Source organism: Microcebus murinus, chromosome 29, assembly GCF_040939455.1.
Source record: "Microcebus murinus isolate Inina chromosome 29, M.murinus_Inina_mat1.0, whole genome shotgun sequence".
NCBI classification, from domain to species: domain Eukaryota; kingdom Metazoa; phylum Chordata; class Mammalia; order Primates; family Cheirogaleidae; genus Microcebus; species Microcebus murinus.
In genome coordinates, this window is record NC_134132.1 from 29682 (window position 1) to 43690 (window position 14009).

A 14009-nucleotide genomic window follows, 5' to 3' on the forward strand; every position below is an offset into this window, starting at 1 on the left:
CAGAGTGGGAAAGAACAGGAGCAGCCGTTCTCATCTACCCCGTGAGAGCTCTATGGCTCCACATGAGAGATTGGGGCCAATGGTTCTAAAAGAAATAGAGTCGCAAGACATTAAGGATGGAATCCGGGGTTTGGAGAGTGAGGATGATGTTCCAGAAGAAGACGACTTCACTCTATTTGAATCAATGTAGATGGTTGTACTGTACTTAAAAAAAAAAAAAAATCTTCTTGAGGAAGATGATTCTTGAGGAAAACTAAATATAAGATCCTGTCTTATTTTCAGGGAAACATGGTAATTCAAAATGTAAGATCCTGCGCAATGCTAACAAAATACACCTACAGGCCAGATCTAATCTCAGGAGTTTCCAGGGTGTGATCTCAGGTAAAAATATTGCACAAAGATCCTTATTTCTCAGGCCTCAGAAGAGTGAGCTTCTCCTTAAGCACTTGTGATCTTTAAATGCATTTACATTTGTTTAGCATGGCCACAAAAACTCATACTTATTAAGCAGGCGAGGGTGACACTGATGAAGAATTTCCTTAATGCTGTGTGATTCTCAACTTGGATGTGAATTTCTCACTGTCTAATCGGTGAGACACAGAACCCAAAAGAAGCCCCCCATTTTTTTTTGAGACAGAGTTTCACTCTGTCGCCCAGGCTAGAGTGCCGAGGCATTAGCCTCGCTCACAGCAACCTCCAACTCCTGAGCTCAAGCGATCCTGCCTCAGCCTCCCGAGTAGCTGGGACTACAGGTATGCGCCTCCATGCCCAGCTGATTTTCTCTATATATTTTTAGTTGGCCAATTGATTTGTTTCTATTTTTAGTAGAGACGGGGTCTCGCTCTTGCTCAGGCTGGTTTCGAACTCCTGACCTTGAGTGATCCTCCCGCCTCGGCCTCCCAGAGTGCTAGGATGACAGGCGTGAGCTACCTTGCCCAGCCACAAGCCCCTTTTCATACACTGATCCCAGGGGCAGAATTTGAAAGTTACCTTCCTCTTATAGCTTGCAAACCGTTTTTATAAACGTCATGTGCATATTTCGCTTAGGCAAAGAGATCGTGAGGGTTTAGGGTCCAATTCTACCAAACGCTAGTCACCTTAAGTGCATGAGCCACTAGGTGAGCGTGTGACATGCAATATGAATGTACTATTCTGCCAGGAGTTTCATTCCTTTAGAACCTGAAGTCCCACGTAAGGAGGGGCTCCATTCTATCTCTTCTGCTTTAGTCCGTGAGACAAGAATCATCACTCCCATTTAACTAATGAAGGGCTTTGGCCCATGATAAGGAAGTGACTTATTATCCATGACATGACCTACAATTTCCAGGGTCTTGAATTCAGATCTTCTTACTCCTTTATCACGTCCTGTTTCTATTAAACTCCTCTTGAAAGCACAAGCAACTACTATTAATAACATCAAGGCCAGCTATCAGCCACGCACAGTGGGGGGGGGGAACATGACATGCGTTGCCCCAAAACAACCTCACAAGACAAGTAATGGCATCCCCATTTCTCGGATCGGAAAACCGAGGCTGGAGTTAAGTCACTTGCCCAAGGCCATTTGGGTAGTAAAAGACAGAACAAAAAACCACAATCCCAGCAATCTGTCTTCAAAACCTGTCTTTTTAACTTCTCATTTATAATGCTCCCATATAAGCCTCTACAAGCTTCATAGAAATTTCTATAACACTGGCTGGAAATACACATTTGTCCCCAGAGATCATCCCCACAGTAGAATCTCTTTGATCTTAAAAATCTCAAGATCTGGGAATCATTCCCATTAGGGAATTCTCCTTCTCTCCGTAGAGAAATCCCTCTGGGATACTCATTAATCACAGGGTTAAAGGGAAACCCTCCAGCTTTTTGAACCAAGAGACCACAAAATAACAAATTTATTAGGTTCTCCCTCATCTCACAAACCTTAAACTACAAAAGCATTAGGATGAATGGCAACCTTCCAACAGAGTGTGTGTGGGCATCATTTTTTATGATTAAAAACAAGTAACATTTATTTTGAAAAAAAAAAACAATGACTGACATTGATACTCTGTTGTTTTCTCACTATTCATAAGGCATAAATTGTCACTCGGGGTAATTCAATAAGAATTAATTACCAGGTTGCTGTATAAGCTGAGATATTTCCAAGCTTCAGCCCAAAGAGCACACAGATACGCTCAATTTTTAAAAGAAGGGGGCTAGAAACGGGCACCATTATTTTGGAGGCCAATTTGGCAAGAGCTCTTAAAATTTTAAATGTGACTATCCTCTGATCTAGCAATTGCAACTACCCCACAGAAACATAAAATTGGGTAAATGCACACAGGCATGTTGTAGCGTAAGAAAAGCTAGTGTCCTATAGTATATAATCGGGAACAATGGAAAATCACCAAAGTGGCCATGAATGGAGAAATTTTTGACTCAGTGAGAATCCACACAATGGATTCTAAAAGCTAGGAAATGTATTAGACCTTTTAGCCCTTTATAGACTGACATGGAAGGATATCTCCAAAGTATTTCTAAGTATGAAAAAAGTAAGCTGTAAAAGACAGTATGTAGAATGCATATTTTCTGTAATTTTTTTTTTTTTTGAGGGGTGGGACAGAGTCTCACTCTGTTGCCTGGGCTAGAGTGCATGGCGTCAGCCTCGCTCACAGCAACCTCAAACTCCTGGGCTCAAGCGATCCTCCTGCCTCAGCCTCCCGAGTAGCTGGGACTACAGGCATGCGCCACCATGCCCGGCTAATGTTTTCTATATATTTTTAGCTGGCCAATTAATATCTTTCTATTTTTAGTAGAGACGGTGTCTCACTCTTGCTCAGGCTGGTTTCGAACTCCTGACCTTGAGCGATCCTCCCGCCTCGGCCTCCCAGAGTGCTAGGATGACAGGCGTGAGCCACCGCGCCAGGCCTGGAAAGTAATATTAAGAAATAATTTGATTGAATCTAAGGAAACACATGGCTCCAGCTTAGGAGTCAGCAAACTGCTTTCCTATAGAGCCAGGTAGCAAATGCTTCAGTTTTGTGGGACATAAGTCCTGTCTCCATCACTCAGCCATTGCCAAAGCAGCCTCAGATGCCACCACATGAATGAGCATGGCTGCGTTCCCATGCAACTTTATTTATGGACTTTGAAACTGAGATTTTGTGCAGTTTTCACATGCCACAAAATGTGACTCTTCTTCTGATTTTGCTTCAACCATTTAAAAATGTGAAAACCATTTTTAGCCAGCATGCTATACAAAACAGGTAGCAAGCTAATTTTGGGCCCACCAGCTGGTTTGCCGACTCCCAGTCTAGAAGGTACAGCTAAGAAGCATTTTCCTCTCTGTGATATGTATGTTTTATATGCGGATGTGTGCGAGAGAGAGATTTTGTATCTTCTATAATAGCTGTGTCTATTTTTTAAAAAAAAAAGAGAGATTAATATTGATATATTTGGATAAACTGATATATTTCCTCTAGAGCAGGCGTCCTCAAACTATGGCCCGTGGGCTGCCAAGAACATTTATCCAGCCCGCCCAGTGTCTTTGCCGCCGCTGCCTGTCCTGCTTAGCAGCCGACTCGTCCCGGGCCCACAGTGCGCACTCTCCAACAGTCTGAGGGACAGTGACCTGGTCCCCCCTGTTTACAAAGTTTGAGGACCCCTGGTCTAGAGGAAAACCCTATGAGATATTGTATCTTCTATCAAGTATATTATTAAATGCCATGACCAGGGACCTTCTTAGCTGGCTAAGCGTCTTTCTCCCTGCCTTAAATATTCTAGACATAAATCTTTCCCTCTCTTTCTTTTTCTCTTTCTCTTGTTTTCCCTTTTCTTGGCAAGTCAGTTGATTTAGACAGAGTGTTTTCCAGCCCAAGCAAAATAATCGGTGGGAACCCACTTCTTTGGCCAAATTACAACCCGCTGAAGGAAGCCGGGCCAGGGTCACCCTGAATAACTGCCTCAGTTGTGCATCAACACAATCGCCAGGGCAACTGAGGAAAGATGCTTTTCAGGGAGCAGCCTTGGCTGCCCCAGCCAGTCCTGCCTCTGCAGCGAGCGACTGCACCATGACCAAAAGTGTCCCGTCGTCTGGAGACCAACCGCTCTGCATAATCACAGCAAACTCGCAACGCTCCCCCCTGCTCTGGGCTTCCCTTGTCAGCTGCCCATGAAACTGGGACTCCAGGAAGCTGGATTGGAGAGCCTACCTTTTAATGCTCCAGTCCGATCTGCATTTATCTGCAAAGCTGAAACGTTAAAGGGATTACAAGGGGGCTTAGAAGCCACGAGAGGTTCATTGATCCAGTCTTGTGAGCCTCTTCTGCTCGTGCCCTGTAAGAGATCGCTTTGATCCACACCCTGGTTCTTTGGCTGCCTTTGATTTGACCAGAGCTCACATCCAGGTTGGAGGGGATGTGTCCTCCAGCCCCGATTCCAGAAGATTCTCAGACCCTTTTACTCTAAACCGAGAGAAGCTGCTTGCATATTGCCCTAGAGCAGGTGTCATCAAACGGCCCGAGGGCCACATGCAGGCCACTTAGCACATTTATGCAGCCACCGGGTGTTTTTGCTGCCACTGCCTGTCCTGCTTAGCAGCCGACTGGTCCCAGGCCCACAGTGCACACTCTCCAATGGCCCGAGGGACAGTGAAATGGCCCCCTGTTTACAAAGCTTGAGGACCCCTGCCCTAGATAGTGGTATAGACCAGGGGTCAGCAAACATTTTTTGCAACGAGCCAGATACTTCATGTTTTAGGGTTTCCGAGCCACACAATCTCAGCTCCAGCTACCAGCTGCACCATTGCAGCACCAAAACAGCCCAGAAATAAGATGTAAACAAACAGGCGTGACTTTGTTCAGATAATACCTCATTTATGGGCACCGAAATCTGCATGTTGTATAATTTTCATGCATCATGAAATATTATTCTTCTTTCGATTTTTCCCTCAACCACTTAAAAATGCACCTTGTGAACCACACAAAACAGGTGAAGCGTCAAGTTTGACCAGCTGGCCCAGTTTACTGACCATGACCTAGACCCTCACTATTCAACATATGGTCCATAGACCAGTCTTCAAGCTTGTTAGAAATGCAAAATCTTTTGAGAGGCTGAGGGGGGAGGATTGCTTGAGGCCGGGAATTTGATGCCAGCCTGAGCAACATAGTGAGATCCCACCTCTAGAAAAAACGTAAAAGAATTAGCCGGGTTTTGTGGCATCTTCCGGTACTTGGGAGGCTGAAATGGGAGGATGGATTGAGGCTGGGAGTTTGAGGTTATAGTGAGCCAGGATCATGCCACTGCACTCTAGTCTGTCTCTATAAAAAAGGAAGGAAGGAAGGAAGGAAGGAAGGAAGGAAGGAAGGAAGGAAGGAAGGAAGGAAGGAAGGGAGGGAGGGAGGGAGGGAGGGAGGGAGGGAGGGAGGGAGGGAGGGAGGGAGGGAGGGAGGGAGGAAAAAAACAGAGAGAGAGAGAGAGAAAGAAAAGAAAAGACGGAAGGAAGGAAGGAAAAAAGAAAGAAGAAAGAAAGAGAGAGAGAGAGAGAGAGAAAGAAAGAAAGAAAGAAAGAAAGAAAGAAAGAAAGAAAGAAAGAAAGAAAGAAAGAAAGAAAGAAAGAAAGAAAGACAAAATCTCAGGCCCCACCTCAAACATACAAAATTGGAATCTGAATTTGAACAAGATCTCCTGGTAATTCACATGCAAGTGATGTTTGAAGTCCTGGGCCAGAACACAGACTTTTGAAGTCAGAATACCATTGACTAGTTGGCTGTGCAACCTCAGGCAGATAGTTGACCCTCTCTGAGACTCAGTTTCCTTACCTATTAAAATGGGTGTCAATAACTGCACCCCTCGCCAAGGGCTGTAACAAACGATAAGGTAGAAAGGATGTCAAACATTTGCCTGGCATCCTCCATGCTTTTAGAACGGTAACTACCGGAGAAGCTTAACTATTTTTAGAAACCTTTTTTGGAGAGATGAGGATGGCTCGTTCAGGATCTACAAACTCCAATCATTTCCGGTACCTGGTAGGTAGCCTAAATATTTGGAGAGGTCCCTGAATGTTGGAGACAAGAGAGAAACCAAGGTCACGCCCCTCTAAACAGAGACTACTCATGTCTTGCCAGTTACTGTCATGTAAGAAAAGTGGCCCCGAAGTGACCCCATCTTCAGATTTTTCAAGAGAAGCTGGAAACCTGGATTGTATTGCTAGAAAAAAGCCTCCTTTTTTAATAAGCTGCACAGATCAACCAACACCTGGATTTGACTCAAGGCTTTGTGACCACTGCCTTAGAATAAGTAGTAAGAGACAGTGAATCACAAGAAAATGAGCTAAATTCGATTTTGCAGCCAAATTCCAGCAGTTCTCCCTACCCGGGCAATCTAAGATAATTTATTTAACAACCCTCAGCACCAGAAAAACAATCACATCTACCTTGTAACACCTGGTGAGAATTAAATAAATATGGCTCTAAACCAGGCGGCCTCAAACTACGGCCCGAGGGCCACATGTGGGTGTTTTTGCCCGTTTGTTTTCTTTACTTCGAAATAAGACATGTGCAGTGTGCATAGGAATTTGTTCATAGTTTGTTTTTTTTTTTAAACTATAGTCCGGCCCTCCAATGGTCTGAGAGACAATGGACTGGCCCCCTGTTTAAAAAGTTTGAGGACGCCTGGTCTAAACAACGGAAGCGTGGTACCCGACCAGAGTAAGCTCTGGTTATTGCTGCTGTTGTTTTGGGATTACTGTTATTGTGCATCAGTTCCTGGGCACGTAGAAAGCAAATTGTCACCGCACACGTGGCCATTTTTGTCTCCCCTGAACAAACTGGTTGCAAAGAGGCAAGGCCAATTAACCTCGCTCTGACAGCTACCTTGTCTCGGAGCACACTAAGTGCTCAGTTACTCATGAGGTTGTTCCGGCCATGGTCCCCGAAGATGCCTTAAACCTCCTCTTAATGAAAATTCCCTCCATAGCCCCAGCCCTGTGGGATTACTGAAGGCCACCGTGAGAGGATGCTTCTTCCAGGCTCAGCCACCTGTTGGGAGCCAGGACCACGGCCGCTCCACCACTGCCCCACGTGGGGTGGAGGCAGGTCCTTGTGCTGGCAATTGTCAGCTCCCTCTTCTCCAAGACACATGCATGCCTGTTCGTTATCACTTGTTCTAGAAACTCGGGTCGTTTCCACACCTTTGCCATGGTGAATTGTGCCACCACACACACCCGAGCGCAGGTGTCTTTTGCCTAGACTGCAGGCCTCGCTCTTCTGGAGGCCGCTGGCGACCCACGCGTGAACCTGCTCGGGGTACTTTCTCTAAGGAGCAGACTCTGATCCGGGCGGGCTACCGGTGTGTTCCTTTGCTTGTTTCTTTCTTGCCTGTCGGGAAAGTCTTCCTTACTGGGTTTTGAAATGCCCTACGCCTTTCCTCGCCTATTCTGTCAGCTTTAAAATTCTCTTTCAGTTGCCACCCTCACAAATGCATGAGGAATCTCTTTACGGTGCATTCATCAGTGAACTGACCTAAATGAAGCCGGAATCAAATATCGAATCGCCGATTTGTAGCAAGCCCACACCCCAGGGTGGTTGGGGTCCAATCCACGCCCGGCCAGGCCCAGGCCCCTTGGACTGGGCCACAGGAGGACACAGAGTAGGGTAGCGGTGCCGGCAGTTATCCAAGGCCTTGGGCGTTTTCCAGAGGGAGGAGATGGAGGGGACTGATTTCTTCAGCGCCCCCCAAACCCCCCCACCCCACCCATGGCACACATCCCCAGACACGCGCCTACACTCGCTCCCCTCCCCCATGCGCTGTGCCCCAGCCCTGGCCCGGCGAATAGGCGGCAGCCCACACGCAGGGCGGGGGGCGCAGCCCAAAGGGGTTGTGAGGGAGAGAGGCGGGAGGCAAAGGGCGAGCGCCCCGCGCGTGCGCAGTCAGCAGCGGTGCGCCAGGGGGGGGGATGGGGGGCGGGTAGGTGAAGGAGGCGAGGCGAGGAGAGGAGGGGGGCTGGAAGGTCTCCACCTTGGCGGGTCCAGCCGTGGAGGCGCACCTTGTGTGTGCGTGTGTGTGTGTGTGTGTGTGTGTGTGTGTGTGTGTTTGAAGACAGCCCCCCACCCTGCCCGCCCCGCCCGGCACCCCGGTCCCGCGGAGCCCCTGGGAACCGGCCGGCGGCGGCGGCGGCGAACTCAACAGGCCCGGCCCGCCCGGCCCGACCCGGCCCGGCCCGGCCCGGCCCGGCCCGGCCCGGCGCGGGTCAGCGCTGGCGCGGGGCCTGGGGCGGGGGGAGGAGGCGGCGGGAAGCGCAGAGAGGCTCGGCTTCTTGAGCGGGGCAGGCGCGCCCTCCGCCGTCTACGGCCATACCACCCTGAACGCGCCCGATCTCGTCTGATCTCGGAAGCTAAGCAGGGTCGGGCCTGGTTAGTACTTGGATGGGAGACCGCCTGGGAATACCGGGTGCCGTAGGCTTTTTTTTTTTTTTTTTTTTTTCTGCCTCTGGTTCTGTCCCCTTTCTGGGAGCCCGGAGGCGGCCGGGAGGGGGGGGGCAACCCGACCCTCAGCGCCCGCCACGGTGCCAGGCGCCCCGGCCCGCACCGTGGGGCCTCCTCTTGTCCCGAGCCGCGACACCGCCGCCACGCGGCAGCCTGCGTGGCATCTGGACTGTCAGGTCTCAGACCAAAGGTCTGGTCTGTGGGAACCCACACCCTGGAGGAAACCTCGAGAGTCTGAGAGGGCAGGGAGTTCCAGAAGAAGGCCAGGATGTCATTTTGAGGGAGTATGTGACCAGAACTCGTCCCGTTGCTTTGGGGGTTCTATGGGCTACACGTAGGACTCTTTGGTGGTGGCACCGGATGTTGGGGGATCCGGAGTCACACCCAGACCTGCTGGACAGGCCTCCTTTCACTTTTCTCTTCGGATTCATTTTTTAAAAAACTGTCTCTTGTCTCCATTATTGCATTTTCTTTTCTCTCTTTTTCCAAGCATATTATGGGAGTACAAGTATTAAGGTTCCGTGTATTGCCCGTGCCCCCCTCCCCCCTGTGTTCTCATTCATTTATTTCTCGTTTTCTCCCAGCGTGTCGTGGGGGCACAAATGTCAAGGTCAGGTGCATTGCCCTCTGCCCGCCTCCCCCCTCGCGTCCGAGCTTCAAGTGCGCCCATCCCCCGGTTGGTGCGCACCCACCCCATTCCTAATGGATGTGTAGGTCCATCCCCTCCCCCCACCCGCCCGACACCCACCCGACGAGGGTCACTCCTCTATGTCCACTCAGGTGTCCGTCGGCTCGTACCAATTTGCCGGTGGGCGCGCGCACCTGGTGCTCGTGTGTCCATTCTTGGGATACTTGGCTTACTGGAACGGCTTCCAGCTCTGGCCAGGAGAACACGAGAGGTGCCCTCTCACCGCTGCTCCTCATAGCCGAACGGCACTCCGTGGTGTCCACGCGCCACATTTTATTAATCCACTCATGGGTCGATGGGCACTCGGGTCGTTTCCACACCTTTGCAATGGTGAATTGTGCCGCCACACACACCCGAGCGCAGGTGTCTTTTGCCTAGACTGCAGGCCTCGCGCTTCTGGAGGCCGCTGGCGACCCACGCGTGAACCTGCTCAGGGCACTTTCTCTAAGGAGCAGACTCTGATCCGGGCGGGCTACCGGTGTTTTCCTTTGCTTGTTTCTTTCTTGCCTGTCGGGAAAGTCTTCCTTACTGGGTTTTGAAATGTCCTACGCCTTTCCTCGCCTATTCTGTCAGCTTTAAAATTCTCTTTCAGTTGCCACCCTCACAAATGCATGAGGAAACTGTTTACGGTGCACTCATTAGTGAAATGACCTCAATGAAGCCGGAATCAAATATCGAATCGCCGATTTGTAGCAAGCCCACACCCCAGGGTGGTTGGGGTCCAATCCACGCCCGGCCAGGCCCAGGCCCCTTGGACTGGGCCACAGGAGGACACAGAGTAGGGTAGCGGTGCCGGCAGTTCTCCAAGGCCTTGGGCGTTTTCCAGAGGGAGGAGATGGAGGGGACTGATTTCTTCAGCGCCCCCCAAACCCCCCCACCCCACCCATGGCACACATCCCCAGACACGCGCCTACACTCGCTCCCCTCCCCCATGCGCTGTGCCCCAGCCCTGGCCCGGCGAATAGGCGGCAGCCCACACGCAGGGCGGGGGGCGCAGCCCAAAGGGGTTGTGAGGGAGAGAGGCGGGAGGCAAAGGGCGAGCGCCCCGCGCGTGCGCAGTCAGCAGCGGCGCGCCGGGGGGGATGGGGGGCGGGTAGGTGAAGGAGGCGAGGCGAGGAGAGGAGGGGGGCTGGAAGGTCTCCACCTTGGCGGGTCCAGCCGTGGAGGCGCACCTTGTGTGTGCGTGTGTGTGCGTGTGTGTGTGTGTGTGTGTGTGTGTGTGTGTGTTTGTGTGAAGACAGCCCCCCACCCTGCCCGCCCCGCCCGGCACCCCGGTCCCGCGGAGCCCCTGGGAACCGGCCGGCGGCGGCGGCGGCGAACTCAACAGGCCCGGCCCGCCCGGCCCGACCCGGCCCGGCCCGGCCCGGCCCGGCCCGGCCCGGCGCGGGTCAGCGCTGGCGCGGGGCCTGGGGCGGGGGGAGGAGGCGGCGGGAAGCGCAGAGAGGCTCGGCTTCTTGAGCGGGGCAGGCGCGCCCTCCGCCGTCTACGGCCATACCACCCTGAACGCGCCCGATCTCGTCTGATCTCGGAAGCTAAGCAGGGTCGGGCCTGGTTAGTACTTGGATGGGAGACCGCCTGGGAATACCGGGTGCCGTAGGCTTTTTTTTTTTTTTTTTTTTTTTCTGCCTCTGGTTCTGTCCCCTTTCTGGGAGCCCGGAGGCGGCCGGGAGGGGGGGGGCAACCCGACCCTCAGCGCCCGCCACGGTGCCAGGCGCCCCGGCCCGCACCGTGGGGCCTCCTCTTGTCCCGAGCCGCGACACCGCCACCACGCGGCAGCCTGCGTGGCATCTGGACTGTCAGGTCTCAGACCAAAGGTCTGGTCTGTGGGAACCCACACCCTGGAGGAAACCTCGAGAGTCTGAGAGGGCAGGGAGTTCCAGAAGAAGGCCAGGATGTCATTTTGAGGGAGTATGTGACCAGAACTCGTCCCGTTGCTTTGGGGGTTCTATGGGCTACACGTAGGACTCTTTGGTGGTGGCACCGGATGTTGGGGGATCCGGAGTCACACCCAGACCTGCTGGACAGGCCTCCTTTCACTTTTCTCTTCGGATTCATTTTTTAAAAAACTGTCTCTTGTCTCCATTATTGCATTTTCTTTTCTCTCTTTTTCCAAGCATATTATGGGAGTACAAGTATTAAGGTTCCGTGTATTGCCCGTGCCCCCCTCCCCCCTGTGTTCTCATTCATTTATTTCTCGTTTTCTCCCAGCGTGTCGTGGGGGCACAAGTGTCAAGGTCAGGTGCATTGCCCTCTGCCCGCCTCCCCCCTCGCGTCCGAGCTTCAAGTGCGCCCATCCCCCGGTTGGTGCGCACCCACCCCATTCCTAATGGATGTGTAGGTCCATCCCCTCCCCCCACCCGCCCGACACCCACCCGACGAGGGTCACTCCTCTATGTCCACTCAGGTGTCCGTCGGCTCGTACCAATTTGCCGGTGGGCGCGCGCACCTGGTGCTCGTGTGTCCATTCTTGGGATACTTGGCTTACTGGAACGGCTTCCAGCTCTGGCCAGGAGAACACGAGAGGTGCCCTCTCACCGCTGCTCCTCATAGCCGAACGGCACTCCGTGGTGTCCACGCGCCACATTTTATTAATCCACTCATGGGTCGATGGGCACTCGGGTCGTTTCCACACCTTTGCAATGGTGAATTGTGCCGCCACACACACCCGAGCGCAGGTGTCTTTTGCCTAGACTGCAGGCCTCGCGCTTCTGGAGGCCGCTGGCGACCCACGCGTGAACCTGCTCAGGGCACTTTCTCTAAGGAGCAGACTCTGATCCGGGCGGGCTACCGGTGTTTTCCTTTGCTTGTTTGTTTCTTGCCTGTCGGGAAAGTCTTCCTTACTGGGTTTTGAAATGTCCTACGCCTTTCCTCGCCTATTCTGTCAGCTTTAAAATTCTCTTTCAGTTGCCACCCTCACAAATGCATGAGGAAACTGTTTACGGTGCACTCATTAGTGAAATGACCTCAATGAAGCCGGAATCAAATATCGAATCGCCGATTTGTAGCAAGCCCACACCCCAGGGTGGTTGGGGTCCAATCCACGCCCGGCCAGGCCCAGGCCCCTTGGACTGGGCCACAGGAGGACACAGAGTAGGGTAGCGGTGCCGGCAGTTCTCCAAGGCCTTGGGCGTTTTCCAGAGGGAGGAGATGGAGGGGACTGATTTCTTCAGCGCCCCCCAAACCCCCCCACCCCACCCATGGCACACATCCCCAGACACGCGCCTACACTCGCTCCCCTCCCCCATGCGCTGTGCCCCAGCCCTGGCCCGGCGAATAGGCGGCAGCCCACACGCAGGGCGGGGGGCGCAGCCCAAAGGGGTTGTGAGGGAGAGAGGCGGGAGGCAAAGGGCGAGCGCCCCGCGCGTGCGCAGTCAGCAGCGGCGCGCCGGGGGGGATGGGGGGCGGGTAGGTGAAGGAGGCGAGGCGAGGAGAGGAGGGGGGCTGGAAGGTCTCCACCTTGGCGGGTCCAGCCGTGGAGGCGCACCTTGTGTGTGCGTGTGTGTGCGTGTGTGTGTGTGTGTGTGTGTGTGTGTGTGTGTGTGTGTTTGTGTGAAGACAGCCCCCCACCCTGCCCGCCCCGCCCGGCACCCCGGTCCCGCGGAGCCCCTGGGAACCGGCCGGCGGCGGCGGCGGCGAACTCAACAGGCCCGGCCCGCCCGGCCCGACCCGGCCCGGCCCGGCCCGGCCCGGCCCGGCCCGGCCCGGCGCGGGTCAGCACTGGCGCGGGGCCTGGGGCGGGGGGAGGAGGCGGCGGGAAGCGCAGAGAGGCTCGGCTTCTTGAGCGGGGCAGGCGCGCCCTCCGCCGTCTACGGCCATACCACCCTGAACGCGCCCGATCTCGTCTGATCTCGGAAGCTAAGCAGGGTCGGGCCTGGTTAGTACTTGGATGGGAGACCGCCTGGGAATACCGGGTGCCGTAGGCTTTTTTTTTTTTTTTTTTTTTTTCTGCCTCTGGTTCTGTCCCCTTTCTGGGAGCCCGGAGGCGGCCGGGAGGGGGGGGGCAACCCGACCCTCAGCGCCCGCCACGGTGCCAGGCGCCCCGGCCCGCACCGTGGGGCCTCCTCTTGTCCCGAGCCGCGACACCGCCACCACGCGGCAGCCTGCGTGGCATCTGGACTGTCAGGTCTCAGACCAAAGGTCTGGTCTGTGGGAACCCACACCCTGGAGGAAACCTCGAGAGTCTGAGAGGGCAGGGAGTTCCAGAAGAAGGCCAGGATGTCATTTTGAGGGAGTATGTGACCAGAACTCGTCCCGTTGCTTTGGGGGTTCTATGGGCTACACGTAGGACTCTTTGGTGGTGGCACCGGATGTTGGGGGATCCGGAGTCACACCCAGACCTGCTGGACAGGCCTCCTTTCACTTTTCTCTTCGGATTCATTTTTTAAAAAACTGTCTCTTGTCTCCATTATTGCATTTTCTTTTCTCTCTTTTTCCAAGCATATTATGGGAGTACAAGTATTAAGGTTCCGTGTATTGCCCGTGCCCCCCTCCCCCCTGTGTTCTCATTCATTTATTTCTCGTTTTCTCCCAGCGTGTCGTGGGGGCACAAATGTCAAGGTCAGGTGCATTGCCCTCTGCCCGCCTCCCCCCTCGCGTCCGAGCTTCAAGTGCGCCCATCCCCCGGTTGGTGCGCACCCACCCCATTCCTAATGGATGTGTAGGTCCATCCCCTCCCCCCACCCGCCCGACACCCACCCGACGAGGGTCACTCCTCTATGTCCACTCAGGTGTCCGTCGGCTCGTACCAATTTGCCGGTGGGCGCGCGCACCTGGTGCTCGTGTGTCCATTCTTGGGATACTTGGCTTACTGGAACGGCTTCCAGCTCTGGCCAGAACACGAGAGGTGCCCTCTCACCGCT

General features: G+C 53.6%; 3 non-coding genes across 3 annotated transcripts; all 3 read left to right on the plus strand.

The window, feature by feature from the left end:
• Positions 1–8320: 8320 nt before the first annotated feature.
• LOC142865544 (5S ribosomal RNA) lies at positions 8321–8439 on the plus strand. The gene has a single exon (XR_012915748.1). It is a non-coding gene; the product is annotated as a 5S ribosomal RNA (ribosomal RNA).
• Positions 8440–10631: 2192 nt separating this feature from the next.
• LOC142865557 (5S ribosomal RNA) lies at positions 10632–10750 on the plus strand. Its single transcript, XR_012915761.1, has one exon. It is a non-coding gene; the product is annotated as a 5S ribosomal RNA (ribosomal RNA).
• Positions 10751–12954: 2204 nt separating this feature from the next.
• On the plus strand, positions 12955–13073 carry LOC142865568 (5S ribosomal RNA). Its single transcript, XR_012915772.1, has one exon. It is a non-coding gene; the product is annotated as a 5S ribosomal RNA (ribosomal RNA).
• Positions 13074–14009: the final 936 nt, after the last annotated feature.